Source organism: Helianthus annuus, chromosome 6 (genome assembly GCF_002127325.2).
Source record: "Helianthus annuus cultivar XRQ/B chromosome 6, HanXRQr2.0-SUNRISE, whole genome shotgun sequence".
NCBI lineage: Eukaryota > Viridiplantae > Streptophyta > Magnoliopsida > Asterales > Asteraceae > Helianthus > Helianthus annuus.
Window position 1 is genome coordinate 113,693,634 of NC_035438.2, and position 18,855 is coordinate 113,712,488.

Here is an 18,855-nt window from a genome sequence, read left to right on the forward strand (position 1 = left end):
TATTTGGTTTTGTATTAATGACTTTAATAATTAGTTGCTTATGTTGAAGGTGATCTTTCCTTATCGTTTGTCCGTGGTGTCTTGGCATTATTTTACTGTCTATATAAAATAAAAGATTTTCACCATTCATATCTCCACGGTCTATATGGAGGTATGTTGGCTACCTGGTCGGGGGTTAAGGGAACGGTTTGGTAAGGGTCTTGCCCTTGTTCAGCGTTTAGAGGTCCTGCTTGGGACCTGGGTCAAATTTAGTAGGATCTCCTTCAATGCCCATAGGTATTGGATGGCGGGGATCTAAACTCTTTGACCCCCTCATAAGTTAACTACTATTAATACTATAACCCGGCTATTTAGGACTGTATCCCTGCTGACTCAGACTACTTAGCCGAGGGTAACGTCACCGCCGAAAGCGGGGCCTACCACAATTTGCATTAATAACTTAATTCATTATCTTTCAATAATCCAACCCTTTAGGATTGTATCCTTGCTGACTCAAACTACTGGGTTGAGGGTAACGTCGCCTTCAAAAGAGGGGCCTACTACAATAACTAAGATAATCTCTTAAACAAGTGCAAAAGTGCGAAAATAATCAAAGGTTATAATAATACACGTGTCGGATCCAAGTGATTCATCTTGTCTATCTGTTTTTATTTTATTTTTATTTTTCAGCACTTAGTTAGTTTTTATTTTCTTAGTTAAAAACATTTTTCTCACTTTTTGATTTGATTAGACGTTGAGGATAAACCGGTATTAAAAGCTCTTGTGTCCTTGGTCGACCTCGGTATCTTACCAACACTATACTACGTTCACGATGGGTGCACTTGCCCATATGTGTGTTTAGTGTTAGTAAATATCGTGTTTTATAAATTTAAAACTTGGCTAAAAGTGTAAAAGGGGCTTAAATATACATCAAAAATATAACACACTTCACGCACATCAAGTTTTTGGCGCCGTTGCCGGGGACACAAGGATTTTAAGAAAGTTAGGAATCAACGGCCTAATCATATTTTTATTTTTCTTTTTAATTTTTAGGATTTTTTTAGTTTTTTAGCTTCTGCAGGGCTCAGCACGGGCCGTGCCTGGTCGGACACGGGCCGTGCCCAGCATCGTTACTGGCAGTTTTTGTTTTCCAAGTTACAGAAGGCTGACCACGGGGCCGTGCCGGTGCAACACGGGGCCGTGTCCAACTTCCAGTAACTGGGGATTTGGAAAACAATCACTGAAACTCCGACCACGGGCCGTGTTCACTAAACACGGGGCCGTGGTGAACCTCCTGACCAACATTCTTTTCTATTTTTATTGCAGGACTTGGAACCCGACGCCAACCTCACGTAGTGTATGAGCTCCAGTTCCAATAAAGACATAAAAGAACCACTAGAAGAACCCAAACGCTTTCTCAGAAAAAGGTTAAAAGCCAAAAACCAAGAGAAGGTTTCGGGTGATCCACCTCCCATGGCGGACCAACGTACCCTTATGGATTATCTACGACCCACCGTAGGTAATCTAGGCGCCGCTATCAATGCTCCGAATGTCGAAGCTAATAACTTCGAACTCCGGCCGCATTTGATACAAATGCTCCAAAACTCCGCAACCTTCCATGGGCTTGCGGACGAGGATCCCCATCTACATATAACTAATTTCTTGGAAATATGTGATACCTTTCGGATCAATGGAGCATCAAACGACGCCATCCGCCTCCGTATGTTTCCCTTCTCACTAAAAGACCGAGCGAAAGCTTGGCTCAACGCCCTCCCAGCTGGATCGGTAAACACCTGGGATGAACTAGCCCAAAAATTTCTATATAAGTATTTCCCTCCCGCTAAAACTGCTAAGTTAATGACTGAAATTAATACATATTCACAAGAGTACGGGGAATCCTTATATGAAACTTGGGAAAGGTTCAAGGAGCTATTACGCAAGTGTCCCCATCACCGCCTTGCAATATGGCAACAAGTATCCACTTTCTATAATGGATTGTTGCCACACACTAGGCAGACACTTGATTCTAGCTCCGGGGGACTTTTAGGTAATCGACGCCCACACGAAATATATAATCAAATTGAGGAAATTGCTCAAACCAATTTTCAATGGCACACCCCCCGGGGAAATAAGTCTATCGCCCCGGGCGCCCATAAGGTCGATGAAAGCACTTCTTTACAAGCCCAAATCGAGGCCCTTTCTTCAAAGATAAAAAAATTGGAAATGACAAAAACAGTCTCGGTTATGGCTTGTGAAGGGTGTGGTGGGTCACATGAAAATTGGAGTTGTATGAAAGAAACAGACGATCAACAAGAAATGGTAAACTACATTGATAATAGACCTAGGCCGTCGGGTCCCCCAACGGGAACTTACAACCAAGGATGGCGAAACCACCCAAACCTTGGTTGGAGGGAACCCGGCAATAGTAGTAACCAACAAACCCAACGAACAAACTTTCAACAACCAAGAAATGAGTCACAAAATTTCACTCAACAACAAAGTGGACGAGAAAGGCTCGAAGATACTGTATCTCGCCTCGTCTCCGACACTGATAAGAAAAACTCGGAAAGATTTCTACAATTAGAATCAAATTTTAGAAATCAACAAGCTAGTATTCAAAACATAGAAAAACAATTAAATCAAATAGCTCAAAATTTTTCCGAGAGACCGCAAGGCGCATTACCTAGCAATACCGAAACGAACCCAAAAGCGCAAGTTCACCACATCACACTACGGAACCGCACCGTAGGGCCTGCAAAAGTGCTACCACCAACGGAAGAAACAGTACCCACACCTCTGCAGGAAAAGAACTCCCCTCCGTCACCAGAGCCTACCAAGGCTCCTCGAGTTCCATACCCCGGTAAGTTAATTCGTCAAAAGACCAATGAGCAATTCGCAAAGTTCGAAAGTCTGTTAAAACAATTGCATGTCAATATTCCTTTTATCGAAGTCCTAACCCAAATGCCCAAGTACTCTAAATTCATGAGGGACTTCTTTACACATAAAAAGAAAATTGAAAGTTTGCAATTTGTCAATTTAGGCGAAGAATGCTCTGCCCTCGTACTCAATAAACTTCCCCAAAAGAAAATCGATCCCGGAAGCTTCACGATTCCTTGCTCAATAGGGGAATCGCCCGTTCGTAATGCCTTAGCCGACCTTGGGGCTAGCATTAACCTCATGCCCTCATCAATGTTCAAAAGACTCGGCTTAGGAACCACGAGCCCTACAAAAATGAGCATACAACTCGCTGATCGATCCGTCAAATTCCCACAAGGTGTCATCGAGAATGTCTCGGTAAAGGTAAGCAGATTCGTTTATCCAGCTGACTTTGTCATACTCGATATGGAGGAAGACACCGAGGTCCCCCTTATACTAGGGAGACCCTTCCTTGCCACCGCCCAAGCAGTGGTAGATATGAATGACGGGACACTCACCTTGAGGTATGGGGATGATGAAGTGAAGTTCGGAGTTGGGAAGAGAATAGAGGACGACGACCCGGTCAATTACATGAAGGTTATTGATTCGAGCTTGGATGCTGCTCTCCGACGGTGTAACATGGGACGCCAGGCATCCCACTCAGAAAACATATAACCTCGCATTAGGTCTAGCCAAGGACCCTTATAAACGTGGCGCACCACGGAGGCATTCCGCGGAACTATCCTTAGTTTAGTTTAATCTTTTAGTTTTAATTTGCAGAAATAAAACACGCTCGTAGTGGTAATGGATGAAAAAGGGAACGAGAAAAATGGCCCCATGCACAAAGAACAGAGCAACCCGACACAAATCTCCATCACAGAAGGCTCAACACGGGCCGTGCCCAACCAACACGGCCCCGTGCTGAGCCACCTGCAGAAAAACGCCCAGTTCAGGTAACTGGACACGGGCCGTGTTCAGCGGACACGCCCCCGTGTCCAAGCTTCTGTCTTATTCTTTAATTTCTGTTACTGGCACCTGACCACGGGGCCGTGCCCGGTCACCACGGGGCCGTGTCCAGGATGCCAGTAACATAAATCTTTGCTTTTTAACCCACTTTTACACATTCTAATCAACCGAAAATCTTATTTTTGGGACAGATTGAGGACAATGTGTAATTTAAGTGTGGGGGGGGGGGATGCTAAAACCTTGAATTTTGCGAATCCTAATTACAAGCCTTACACAAAACTCTATTGGAACCGCTAAACACCCCAAATTTTTTTCAAAAACTTTTCGTTTTTTTTTTTACTTGTCTTGGTTTAATTTGGGAATAACAAGTTCTAAAAAGGTTATATTTTTACAAATTTACAACCGATAGCGTCGTGATAACAAAGAACCAACATAAGAAAATTACGAAACGGCATAACAAGTCTAGTTAAAAATTCGATTATATATACTTGATCGCTGTTGGATCGTTGTTGACCCTGAATGAGTCGATCAGAAGAGTCGTTTTCCAAATCAAAGGCGGAATCAGTGAATTAGACGCTCAAACTAAATATAATGCTTCACTTTATTGATTTTTAGCAATGTTTACAACCTGGAAGCAAATCGGCAGCACTTCGTTACAAGTTCTGAGCTGTTACAAATGAAATAACCAGTCACCTATTTATAGTGTTCATGAACCGCCTATGTGACCTGCTCTATAAGCGGTCCAACTAAGTTGGTGTGGATCGCTTTTATGGACAATGTCCATATAAGCGGTCCAACATGCTATATAACCGTTTCTCATTTCTCGAACCTCGTGCACTGGTTATTCTAACCTAACCTATCCTATTACATGATACAAGACGAAGTCAATAGACGTAATGCACCAACAATCGCATTAAAAACCCATTCCCACAAAAGTGAGTTTTGAGCCTTTATTGAGCATACAAATATACATCTTTAGACTAAATGCTCATTTTTCGTTTCTTGTGTGAATAGCCGCTTGGTTCTTACAACTCTAGAACTTGCCACGACGATACATTCCCGGTCCTTACCAACTTAAACCCAAGTAAGTAAGTGATGGAGGCATTAGGACTAACCATATTTTTCTTTCTACACCATTATTTTTCATTTTTTTTACCACCTACCCAAAATCCCCCTAGTTAGCCCCTTTGAGCCTAAACCTTTCATTTCATTACCCTAAAACCCTTTTTACCCACCAAAAACCCTTTTTTATTTTTCACCCTTTATTTTAGTAACAAGCTCGGTTTTTCGTAAGCTCGCTATTTTATGTGACTTATCAAAAAAAAATGATGAAGTCAAAAACAAACAAAAGCTATATAAAGGCTTGTTTGGAGAAATACTTCAAAATAAAAAGTCACTAAAAACAAGGTGTGTCATGAAAACCGATGCTTTTTACGATTTTCGCCCTTTTACTAACCACTAACCCAACCACCCACCTTTAACCCAAGCCTAACCCTTCACCCAAAAAGTCCTCTTGATATTTACAAAGGTAAAAAGTTAAAAAGGAGGAGGATTGATTGCTTGGCAAGCCTATGGAAGGCGTAAGTTCCATGCCGCTCTCGAGTGATTCACTAAAAAAATTACACCTTCGGCCGAGTGTTGAGTGATCTCCCGTGAGGTATGTGAACTTGTATATAAATGGAATTTTAATAAGGCATGCTATGCCCGAATAAGTAATTTATCTTGTGAAATGTTCTAAATAAATCATAATGAATAGGATTGTAAATAAATAAAAATAAAACTTACAAAGATCTTGGATTCCCGACACTCTATGACAAGCCAAAAACTTTCTCTTCTACCTATTCCATTTGGGAGTGTAAGCCACATTTAAAGAGTTTTGCTTGAGGACAAGCAAAAGTTCAAGTGTGGGGGTATTTGATGTGTGTAAAATACAACATATAAATCACATCAATTAAGGCATAAAACTAACCCTTTTTAAGTACTAATGTTGGAAAAAGAGTGTTTTTGTCTTTCTTTTGTATTTTCAAGATGAAATGAGCTCAAATTCACAAAATAAGCAAAAAGACAACTAATTCTAGCATAAATACAAGAAAAGGAATAAAAATAGACTGCCCGGACCCTCAACGGCATCCTCCAAAGCAAAGAAGAGAAAGCAGAAGTATGAACACGCCCCGTGCTCAGCCAGCACGGGGCCGTGCCCAAGAAGCAGCATAAAAGACAAACTTATAGAAGCTTCCATTGCCCACCACGGGGCCGTGTCCAGCGGGCACGGGGGCGTGGTGAGAGTACAGCAGGCGCATTAATTGTAATTGCGAATTACAATTAATGAGGAGAGAGAGTGTCAGACGGGCACGGGGGCGTGTCCAGCGGACACGGGGCCGTGCCCAGCCTTCTGTTCAGCCTATAAATAGGAGTGCTTGGTTTCATTCCATCTCATCCCTTGGCACACCACCTCTCTCACACTTCATCCACCACCCACCACCACCATAACACCATCATCCACCACCATCATCCATTGTCCATCGTAGAGTGTGTGAGTCGTCTCGGGATCCAAGATTGATCGTAAGAGTTCTTGACAATCAAGGCCATGTTTGCCTAAGTCTCTTACATCACTTGGTGAAGACAAGTGTTTAGTATAATACTTTTTATTTTCAATCTTTTGCACTTTTTATTTGGTTTTGTATTAATGACTTTAATAATTAGTTGCTTATGTTGAAGGTGATCTTTCCTTATCGTTTGCCCGTGGTGTCTTGGCATTATTTTACTGTGTATATAAAATAAAAGATTTTCACCATTCATATCTCCACGGTCTATATGGAGGTATGTTGGCTACCTGGTCGGGGGTTAAGGGAACAGTTTGGTAAGGGTCTTGCCCTTGTTCAGCGTTTAGAGGTCCTGCTTGGGACCTGGGTCAAATTTAGTAGGATCTCCTTCAATGCCCATAGGTATTGGATGGCGGGGATCCAAACTCTTTGACCCCTCATAAGTTAACTACTATTAATACTATAACCCGGCTATTTAGGACTGTATCCCTGCTGACTCAGACTACTTAGCCGAGGGTAACGTCACCGCCGAAAGCGGGGCCTACCACAATTTGCATTAATAACTTAATTCATTATCTTTCAATAATCCAACCCTTTAGGATTGTATCCTTGCTGACTCAAACTACTGGGTTGAGGGTAACGTCGCCTTCAAAAGAGGGGCCTAATACAATAACTAAGATAATCTCTTAAACAAGTGCAAAAGTGTGAAAATAATCAAAGGTTATACTAATACACGTGTCGGATCCAAGTGATTCATCTTGTCTATCTGTTTTTATTTTGTTTTTATTTTTCAGCACTTATGTTGGTGCACTACATCTGCTGATTACGTCTTGTATCGAGTCATTGTCTTAGAACGTTAGATCGGGGCTTGAAATACGAGAAATGGTCAAAATGTATAGGTTTTAGGTTAGTGGATCGCTCATTAGGCCCATTAGGGTTTGACCGCTCGAGCGGACATGTTTGGACTGCTCGAACGGCAAAGCAGCTTATGGACCGCCGATATGACACATGGTGGGACCGCTCTTGTGTCATCATGTGTGGATCGCTTATTGGACCTGTCCAATAAGCGGTTCCTAATATCTATAAATAGCCCAATGAGCGACTCCATTTGTAACGTTGGAGAGAAATCGTGCCGAAGCTCTGCCGGTGCGAGATTTGATCAGTAAACGTTTGAAATCAATAAACAAGTAGTTAAAAGTGATTTGCCTGCTGTTTCTACCTTAGTTTCTTGTAATTCCGCACCTGAAACCAAGGAGAAAGCCTCTGAACGACTCGTTCGGGTCAGCACACGATCCTACAAGTGGTATCAGAGCTCAGGAGGAGGTTCTCTGCAGAAATCAGCTGGATTTAGTCTCTTTTTCTTACTTCTACACCTTCTTTTTCAGATTCAGACACTTTCAACGGTCGAAATTTGCTGAAAAACTCAGGGATTGTGCGCGATGGCATAGAGATAAATCCTGGAAAGTTTCGGATCAAAATTCGAAGTTTAAGTGGGTGAAATGTGGATTTGATTGTGGCCCGCTCATTTGGACGATTGGAAACCGCTTATTCAGACGGTTGTGAACCGCTCATTCGGTCGGTTGTCTGTGGACCGCTCCAAAATTGACTGTGGACCGCTCATCCGAACTCCCTGAACCGCTTATCCGTACAAGTCTGAACCGCTTATTCGGTCGAACAACAAATTTTTGAACCGCTTATTTGAACAAAATCTGGATCGCTTTTTCGATCAGTTCCTGGATCGCTCATCCAAACTAATCTGGACCGCTTATTCAGATTGATTTGGACCGCTTTTTCAGACAAGTTCTTTGAACCGCTTATTCGAACATCGGTTGGATCGCGTATTCGGACTTTTGGTTGGATCGCTTATTTGGCAGATTATTGGATCGCATATTTGGTTCATACTAGTTCGAATATTTGTTGCCGTGTTTTGAAAAACCGAGTTAAGAAATCATGGGTTTCAATGTGTTTAATATGACTCAGGAAACAATGGATAAAATAAGGAAATTAGAAACAGAATTTGATTCGTTTTCAAGTTTTCCAGGAGAAAATACAAAGAGTATCATTAAGAGATATATCCATCTTGTTAGTTCAATGTCTGATTTAGATATTACAAAAGAATCAGATAAATGGGTCAACAAATTTGTCAAAGCTTTACCTCAAGAAGAATGGGAAGATTATTTGTTGAAGTTGAAACATTCAGAAGAATTTTCTCAATTGACAATTTGTCAACTCATTGGTAAGATTGAAGAACAGATGGTGATCAAGGATGAGAAAAAGAAAAAAGAAACTTTAGAAATCAGAGAATCTGTAGAGTCTGGATCTTTAAGTTCTACGTTGGTATGCTCTAAATGTGACAACTTGAAGACAAACAATGACAAACTCATGAAAGGGGCAGAAAATTTGGTATATGAAGTCAAAAAGTTGAACGACGAGAAGTATGCTGCCGAAAAACAGATTCTTATGATTCAGGGTATTTGTGAGAAGTTGAAAGTCGAAAATGTCGAATAGTTGGGTAGTGTGAACAGTTTGACATTAGAGAACAAAGGTTTGAAAGAAAAAGGAAAAGTTTTTGAAGAAAAGATTAAAAATTGTGAAACTGAAAAAACAAAGATTGAGAAAGATTTTCAAAATCAAATGAAAATTCTTGAAGATGGGAGAAATGTGTTTAGCAAAAATAACATTGAAAAACAGAAAATGATAAATTCCCATCTTCAGAAAATCATTAAACTTGAAAAAGAAGGTGAATGTGCTCAAATGAAAATCAAAAAGTTGGAAGAAGAACTTGAAAGTAAACAGAAATCATCAGAAGATGAAGATTTCTGGATCAAGTTGGAGAATAAGAATTTGAAAGCGAATGAATCAAAATGTCAAGAACAGATAAAAGTTCTGGAAGATAAAACATCTGTTCTTGAAAATTTGAAGTTTGAAAATGAAAATTCAATCAAGTCTCATCTTGGAAAAATCTCTCGGCTTGAAAGTGAAGCTGAGAATTCAAGAGTCAAGATTGAAGAACTTGAAAAGAAGTTGAAGGGTTTTGTGATGAGTTTTCCTTGTCCTAAACCAATCAACTCTGTTCCAATAAGTGATTGTGTCACAAACTTTGACTCTGTCAAAGTTGAAGATTGTGATGATGCATCCGATGATGAAAATGTTAAAAAAGAAAAACAAAAATTGTTTTTAAATTTGAAAGAAAAATTTCAGAAAACTGTTTTGCAATCGACCGAAAAAGGTGAATGTTCTAAGCAAAAGCCTTTGAAGAAGAAAGCAGAACAGAAACAAAAAGATAATAAAAGTTCATCGGATCGATCATCCAATCAAAAACAAAATTTACAAAAAATAAAAAATGAAAACTCAAAAAATGTTGGTAATAAGTGGTGCAGGTCAGATCACAATACTAAAGCGTCAAATCCAGCAAAGTTGAGGAAGGAATATCATCAGGCCAAACAGTGTTACGACTTGAGTGTTTGGTACAACGGTGATAACTGGTACGATAACAGAATGTGTTACAGCTGCGGCTATCATGGACACATTGCTGTTAATTGCCAGTACTGGAGATATGAGACCAGGAGGTGCTATAACTGCAATATCAAAGGTCATATTGCCCGAGATTGCCCGAGGAGATCAATGGGAAGATCAAGGGTTATGTCTCAGAAAGTGGCAAGAATTCCAGTCAAGGTCAAGCCCGAAGAACTAAAAGTTCGAGAACCAAAAGTTCAACAACCGAAAGTTCTAGAGACGAAAGTTAAACTTTCTCAGGGGCAGAAAGACCGACTGAGGAAGAAGAGAAAGAAAGCGAGAGAATATCTCGAGAAGATTTTGTCCTCGGGTTCACAGGACAAACAGAATAAAAGTTCTGATGAATTGACTCCTTCAGTTGCAAAAACAAGCAAGACGAATTCATCAGATACAAATCTGAGGACAGAACAGAGAGGGAAGAAGAAGGAAAAGGTCGGCGATGAATCTGATAGATCAAAGTCGGACAAGCCACCTTCAGGCAATGATTCTGGTATGGTAAAACCAGAGGAGCCATTGGTAGAGGTAAAAGTTGAAGATTCTAGTTTAACAATGGATGATGAAAACTTTCCACCATTGTTGAGCAAGAATTCAAAATCACCCAAGGTCAGTCAGGCTTGGGTGAAATTGTTTAAATAGAAAAACCTGACTTGCCGGAGATCCCAAGATGGTTTCGTGGATCATGAATCGGCACATTTCTTGAGAAATTTCACTTTGGTGATTTTTCGATTTACATGTGGTAAATCAGGGACATTAATTTGTACTTGATTTTCTACTGATGGTTTATGGTAAACTGGAAATGATAAATCTTTAAAATATTTGAAGAAAACAAGATGATGAGATAACCCCAAATCTACAAATGGTTGGAACACAAACTAATTTTTCCGGAAAAACCATTTTGATTGAAACAAACTTAAGTGTTTTGAAATCATTATGGGAAAATAGTTTGTTGTGAGGGGGAGTTCTGATTGTTTTTGCACGAGAATGGTGAATTGAAGTAATTCACATAATGTTGTCAAGTTTCTTGTATAGTTTGTTTTCAATTTTTTTCTCAAAAAATCAAAATTGAAACATATTTTGATTTTAGGGGGAGTAAGAAAATTTTGAAAAATTTAAAAAATTGAAAAAAATGAAAATGAGTTCTGTTGCAAAAAGAGGAGATGATAGTACATCGGTGGACTATCACAGCATGCTAGAGATTTGTAAAGACAAAATTGTTTTTAAACAAGTCTTACTAATGATGTGTCAGTAGGCTTCACACAGTTAGTAAATTGTATTCGAGATATAAACATAAAATCAAAACTTACTTATTTTGTGGGGAACACTACTTGGATATATAGGTAACCCCTGAAATCTCGTCTGAAAGGTTTCTTATTCTGGAATACTAGGTTCTTGTACTCAAATGATGTCTGGGGTATTATTCCGGGACTTCTGCTGAACGGTAATTCTGACCTAGTCCCTGGCTAATACTTTCTTCATATGCTTGAAACATAGCATAAAGCCCTCAGCTGATTAGACAATAAAATTGATGATCAATTGTTGTAGCTGAAAAGATCCTCTAAAGGGGACCCACTGCTAAGTCGAAGCTGATATCTCTCTGCTGAACGGAAGTTCTGACCTGAGATCCCTCAGTTCTCGCATTTTTCCCCTAATTTATATACAGATATCATTTGTAGTTATACTTACCTGTAGATCAGAATATTGGGATCTGGATACGGGAGTATATTCAAGAGGTGGGACACTCAAATAAGTTTAAGTGCTAATACATTAAATACGTATCTTGAATCAATTGAAAATTTGTGTAGAGGTTTAAGTGGACAACAATACTGACAATCAGAAGTAAATTTGTTTTTAACGTTTGCTGATTAATCAAGATCAACGGTGTTAGTGATATGTCTAAAAAACCGATATGATTCTCTTGCACAATCTCTCAAAAATAGTGTTCATTTCTGTATTTCTCAAAATTCAAATATCCAAAAATATTGTATTTTTGTTTGATATTTGAAAATTACAAAAAGATTTTCGACAGCAGAGTGTGAAGAACTGATATTTGACATTTCAAGTGCTAAACATGTTGAACTTGTGGTTTGAGAGAGTGTGTTAAATTGTGAAGATTTGAAATGCAAATTTGGTTAATTAACTTGATGAATAAGTTGAATGGTAACCTACAGTTTGATCTTCATAATTTTTCTTGTATGATTTGTTGTTTCATTAAGTTGGAATCGCAAATTGTATTAGTTTGTAATAGTATGGTTGAGTTTTGCAGGTTTCTGATCCTGTTGCTACGAATAGCCAGGAGACAAATCAGAACCAGAGGTAAGCTTAAACAGAGATAGCCAGGAGTTGATTTCAATGGTGATAACGATTTCCAGACAGAGATCTCAGCATTATGTTAGGGGGAGTCTGATGAAAGTTAGAGCCAGAGAATGATCCAGGCATATGATTCCAGGAAGGAATTCCTGAAGAAGATATTATTCCAGGCTGAGTTCCTGAAGAAGGCCGAACAAGATTGAAGAGTTGTGAATGTTTGAAGACTCTCACTAAAGATTCCGTCAACATCCAAGGGGGAGTTTGTTAGTGCAGTTGTCTATCGACTACATCTTCGTTTGTGTCTTAGAATGATAGAATGATAAAGAGAGAGAAGCCCGAAGACTGATCAAGACTGAAGAACTGAAGACAGCATTGTTGTGACTCGATAGTCGACTCCATCAACATCTGAGGGGGAGTCTGTTGGTGCACTACATCTGCTGATTACGTCTTGTATCGAGTCATTATCTTAGAACGTTAGATCTGGGCTTGAAATACGAGAAATGGTCAAAATGTATAGGTTTTAGGTTAGTGGATCGCTCATTAGGCCCATTAGGGTTTGGACCGCTCGAGCGGACATGTTTGGACCGCTCGAACGGCAAAGCAGCTTATGGACCGCCGATATGACACATGGTGGGACCGCTCTTGTGTCATCATGTGTGGATCGCTTATTGGACCTGTCCAATAAGCGGTTCCCAATATCTATAAATAGCCCAATGAGCGACTCCATTTGTAACGTTGGAGAGAAATCGTGCCGAAGCTCTGCCGGTGCGAGATTTGATCTGTAAACGTTTGAAATCAATAAACAAGTAGTTAAAAGTGATTTGCCTGTTGTTTCTACCTTAGTTTCTTGTAATTCCGCACCTGAAACCAAGGAGAAAGCCTCTGAACGACTCGTTCGGGTCAGCACACGATCCTACAACTTAGTTAGTTTTTATTTTCTTAGTTAAATACATTTTTCTCACTTTTTGATTTGATTAGACGTTGAGGATAAACCGGTATTAAAAGCTCTTGTGTCCTTGGACGACCTCGGTATCTTACCAACACTATACTACGTTCACGATGGGTGCACTTGCCCATATGTGTGTTTAGTGTTAGTAAATATCGTGTTTTATAAATTTAAAACTTGGCTAAAAGTGTAAAAGGGGCTTAAATATACATAAAAAATATAACACACTTCACGCACATCAGAGTCATTTTCAATGGTTGCTTCATCAGAAATGGAAATGAAGGATTACACAACGGATATTCATTTCCTCAACAGATAAATCTTCAGAAACGAAAATGAACTAACGGAGTCATTTTCAATGGTTGCTTCCTCAGAGTTGGAAATGAGGGATTACGCAACGGATATTTATTTCCTCAATGGGTAAATCTTTAGAAACGAATTAACGGAGTCATTTTCAACGGTTGCTTCCTCAGAGTTGGAAATGAAGGATTTCACAACGGATATTCATTTCTCCAACGGATAAATCTTCAGAAACGAAAATGAACTAACGGAGTCATTTTCAACGGTTGCTTCATCAGAGTTGGAAATGAAGGATTACACAACGGATATTCATTTCCCCAACGGATAAATCATCAGAAACGAAAATGAACTAACGGATTCATTCTCAACGGTTGCTTCATCAGAGTTGGAAATGAAGGATTACACAACGGATATTCATTTCCCCAACGGATAAATCGTCAGAAACGAAAATGAACTAACGGATTCATTCTCAACGGTTGCTTCATCAGAGTTGGAAATGAAGGATTACACAACGGATATTCATTTCCCCAATGGATAAATCGTCAGAAACGAAAATGAACTAACGGATTCATTCTCAACGGTTGCTTCATCAGAGTTGGAAATGAAGGATTACACAACGGATATTCATTTCCCCAACGGATAAATCGTCAGAAACGAAAATGAACTAACGGATTCATTCTCAACGGTTGCTTCATCAGAGTTGGAAATGAAGGATTACACAACGGATATTCATTTCCCCAACGGATAAATCGTCAGAAACGAAAATGAACTAACGGATTCATTCTCAACGGTTGCTTCATCAGAGTTGGAAATGAAGGATTTCACAACGGATATTCATTTCCCCAACGGATAAATCGTCAGAAACGAAAATGAACTAACGGAGTCATTTTCAACGGTTGCTTCATCAGAGTTGGAAATGAATAGGGTTAACTCTAGACACATGACAGAACTTGCTGTGGTTTCTGTGCACAAAATTCCATAATTATGTATGCATCCATAATTACGTAATCCCTTGCACAGTCCGCACAGTTTGTTTTGTAATGTTTTGGGGAAGGATATCAAACTTGTGATGAGGGTGACTAGACTTCCATCGGTTCCTTTTAATTAGATCGACAGGGGATCTTCTTAGTCAGGCTACCAAGGAGTCCTTTCAGCTATATCATCACATGATATCCCTAGCCAGATTTTTGGATCAATCTGTTTATCTAGACCACTCAAGGGGTCTAATTATGAAGTAGTACTTTATAATCCAAGGGACTTAACTATAACATAGAAGTCCATTAAGGATTTTAAGTAATACCTTTGGGTATCCTACGATGAATCTCTTGTACAAGGATGTAGGACTCTACGAGGATTTGGATAACATAATTTGGATCACACAATAACACATAAGGGAACACATAAGCACAAAGTCACATAATTGTTTAACTTAATTATAATTCGTTGTTAACTTGTTATTGATTGAATACGGATATGGAAACCAATCGACGGGTCTCAATGTTCACTGGAATCTATCTGAGAAGATGGAAAGATCTCCCAAAATTCAGTTTTTGATTACAAGGAATCACCATATTCGAATGAAGGTATACAACAATTTAAAGACTTACGGGAGGTCCTTAGGCACCCTATTAAGGATTTATAGTGGTACTTTGGGTATTCGTCTTGTGTTGTAACCTGCGCCTTGTACTTCGTTTCCTTAGAATAAACGGGTACTTAGGAATTTTGTGGAAGACGCAAGCGATTATAGAATGGGAGAATTTTGGGGGTAGTTTGTTCTTCAAGGAATACGGTTTCTTGATTGTCGGTATTGTAAGGGATATGTCGTTTATACATGCAACCACAGCAATACATTGCAATGTAAATAAAAGATTTATTTATAAACAACGATAACAACTGTTTCTTGGACTTTGACAACAAAAGAAAATAATACATAAGACGTGATTATTTCTAAACGATGTTGTCTTCTAGTTAGTCAGATGATCATCCTTGTGCTGGATTTGCATTAGAAAGCTTTGGGCAATTTCTTCGGAAATGACCCATCTCGCCACAGTTGAAACAAGAACCTGGTAGTAAACGACCTTGAGCGGGATTGTTGCCAGCTTGGTTTGGTGCAGCTGTAGCTGGGCAGATTCTTGCTGTGTGGCCTATAAGCCCACAAGTTTGGTATTTGCGGCACTGTACATTGGCGTGATGATGGAGGCTACATTGGTTGCACAAGGGTGCAGTTCCCTTGTATGGTTTTCTAGCAGGGGGTTGAGCTGGTTGGTTGGCTTGACCATTGTGAGCGACCACGGCGATGTTCTGAGAAGCCTTTCGCTTCTTTGACTTCTTAGGAGATTTAGTCTGTTCATCCATGGTCTTTGATTCCTTGATTGGGTTCGATTCCCCGACCGGTTTCTTGTCACCTTTTCGGAAAAGTTTACCTTTCCTGATCTTTGATTCAGTCAAGGTTGCAGATAGCTCAATGGCCTGTCTGACTGTAGTAGGGTTGCTACCAGTCACAATGTCTTGTATTGAGTCAGGGAGGCCATCAATGTACTTTTCGATTGCCTTATCCAAAGGTGTAACCATATCCGGGCATAACAAACGTAACTCCTCATAACGGTCCGTGTAGGCTCGATGCTCACCGCTAACTTGTTTAAGATCGTCGAACTCCGTTTCCAAGGCCCTGATCTCGTGACGAGGACAGAGTTCCTTCATCATCAGAGCTCGAAGCTCTTGCCATGTTTGAGCTAGTGCCACATCGGCACCCCTATCTCTCATCACCCCATTCCACCATGTCAAAGCTCGTTTCTCAAAGACGCTAGATGCGAATTCTACCTTTCGCTCGTTTGGACATTGAACATGTCTGAAGGTGTTCTCTAAACTCTCGAACCATTGTAGAAGTGCAGTCGCTCCTTGAGACCCAGAAAACTTTGATGGCTTAGCTGAGTTGAACGTCTTGAAGTTGCAGTGGGCATTATTGTTGTTGTTGGCTTGGTTCCATTGAGCAAAGAGGTTTGGGAATTGAGCAGCCATTTGCTGTGCAATGATCTCTGCCAGTTCTGCAGTCGCTATCTGGTTTTCGCGTCGAGGAGGCATTCTAAATGAGAGACAAGAAAGAAAACAAATGAAATGGCATTAGGTAAGAATAGGATGTTACAATTACCGGCCATAATCATGGTTGAGGGTCATTTGTTTGAATCCACGAAGCAAACAAACAACACCAAGGCTGAATCAAAGTAAATAGATCCTCATAGTGTATCGCGAAGACATGCTCGCCTATAAGTGGACACTCACCCCAAGAGTTCCCAGGTAAGAGTGACTGGTCCGATTATGTGGATTTGTACGAACACTCTAACCTTAGACAGAAAACCCAGGGTACAGGCATTCACTCTTCCAGTTTGCACGTGTTCACACTATTTAGGACCCAAAACTTTGACGAGAGTTTTGAAAACTCAAAGGGGTTCAAAACCTTATAACAGAGGGTTCAAAACCTAGTAATCAATCATCCTAGAACAGATGATTAGTTTTCAAAGCGGGTTTGAAATTTATGTTCTTGTTGTGGTCGTCGCCTAAGGATAGGTGACGGTATTGTTTTGTGACTAAACGCAAGTAAACTCGCGTTAGGGTCCTAGGAAGGTTATAGACTAGGTCAAAGAATTACTAATAACCTAATTCCCTATAACCATTGGCTCTGATACCAACTTTTCTGTCACACCCCGACCACGTAGAACATACAAAACATGGCGGAAATGTCGGGGAGTGTTGTAACAGAATCAATTGTTTCAAATCCATGGTAAACGAAGTTTCGTTTTATTAATCAAACATGAAAGTTTACATTGTCTTAAACAAGAACCAAAGAATACATAACATAAATTAACTAGTTCTTGTCTCGTTTTAAGTCACTAAGGCACAGGTCCGCCTAAGTATGTCTTGATAAGTCCTATGCATCATCTCCTGAAAACACATGTGAAAATAGGTACGTCAGCATAAAAATGCCTGTGAGATACATTGGTTTTGTGAAAACGGAATTCATGACTTATGTTTGAGAAAATGTTTAGTCACGAACCTTGTAATTTGCTTTGTCTTGTAAATCATTTGAAAAAGGGTAAGATCAGATGATATGTATAAATAAGAGAACAATGCATGGTTAACTGAATAACCATGTAAAAATGAGTTTGTATAAGATATGTTGTTTGTAATTCAGTGTCTTGTGAAAAGCGTGTTATTTGTATAAAATGTTCTATGTATCAAATTGAAATGATTTAAATAACGCTACGATATGTAATACCATACAAACACTTATATATAGGAAGTACCAGCGGTATATCCACCATGCTTGTATCATATTACACACGCCTCGTTACTTAAATCACTTACTCAAACCAAACCATCAAGATGAAATGTTTAACAACGGTAGAAACGTTTATGTATAGTCAAATGTCTATTGTCAACTGTAAGTCATGTCAACGGATACAACTGGTTTACACGGTTCAATGGTTACAAACGGTTCATATAATCGAAGGGTTAAGACGGTTCACATAGTCAAATGGTTCCAACGATTCAAAATGTAGTATAATGTTTTCATATGCTGGATGAGCATATGCAACAGAAATGCAATGTGAAACAATGTACTACGTATGCACACAATGGGCGTACGTAGCATGAAAGGTATTGTAGAGTACAACGGTTCAAAATGTAGTATAATGTGTTCATATGCTGGATGAGCATATGCAACAGAAATGAAATGTGAAACAATGTACTACGTATGCACACAATGGGCGTACGTAGCATGAAAGGTATTGTAGAGTACAACGGTTCAAAATGTAGTATAATGTGTTCATATGCTGGATGAGCATATGCAACAGAAATACAATGTGAAACAATGTACTACGTATGTACACAATGGGCGTACGTAGCATGAAATGTATTGTAAAGCAATGTACTAAGTACGCACACAATGGGCATACATAGCATGAAATGTATTGTAAAGCAATGTACTAAGTACGCACACAATGGGCATACATAGCATGAAATGTAGTGAAATCATGTACTAATATGTACTAACGAACGTAGCAGGTATATGATGTGAAAACATGGAAAACATGAAAGTAACAGGTAGGCACATGTGTTTCACCCCAAAACAGTTTGGAAAATAGTAAAAGAGGGGTTCAATGTACTCACCTGAGATTGCTTTGAAATTCTTGTATAATAACCAGATAATGCTAGAGATCACGGAATATCAAACGGCACCTAATAGGTAGCTATATTAATATACCGGACTAAAATCGGAAGGATCGGATAGTATGCGGGTTCGTAAACCAAACGAGTATGGAGACTCGTGAAATATGGTTTAACAAAGCCTACATACTAAAATGAAACCTAACCTAAGTGCTTGCG

General features: G+C 39.5%; 1 non-coding gene across 1 annotated transcript; it reads right to left on the reverse strand.

Annotated features, from left to right (window-relative positions):
- Positions 1-1,830: 1,830 nt before the first annotated feature.
- On the reverse strand, positions 1,831-1,937 carry LOC118480058. Its single transcript, XR_004861697.1, has one exon. It is a non-coding gene; the product is annotated as a small nucleolar RNA R71 (small nucleolar RNA).
- Between the last annotated feature and the right edge of the window lie 16,918 nt (positions 1,938-18,855).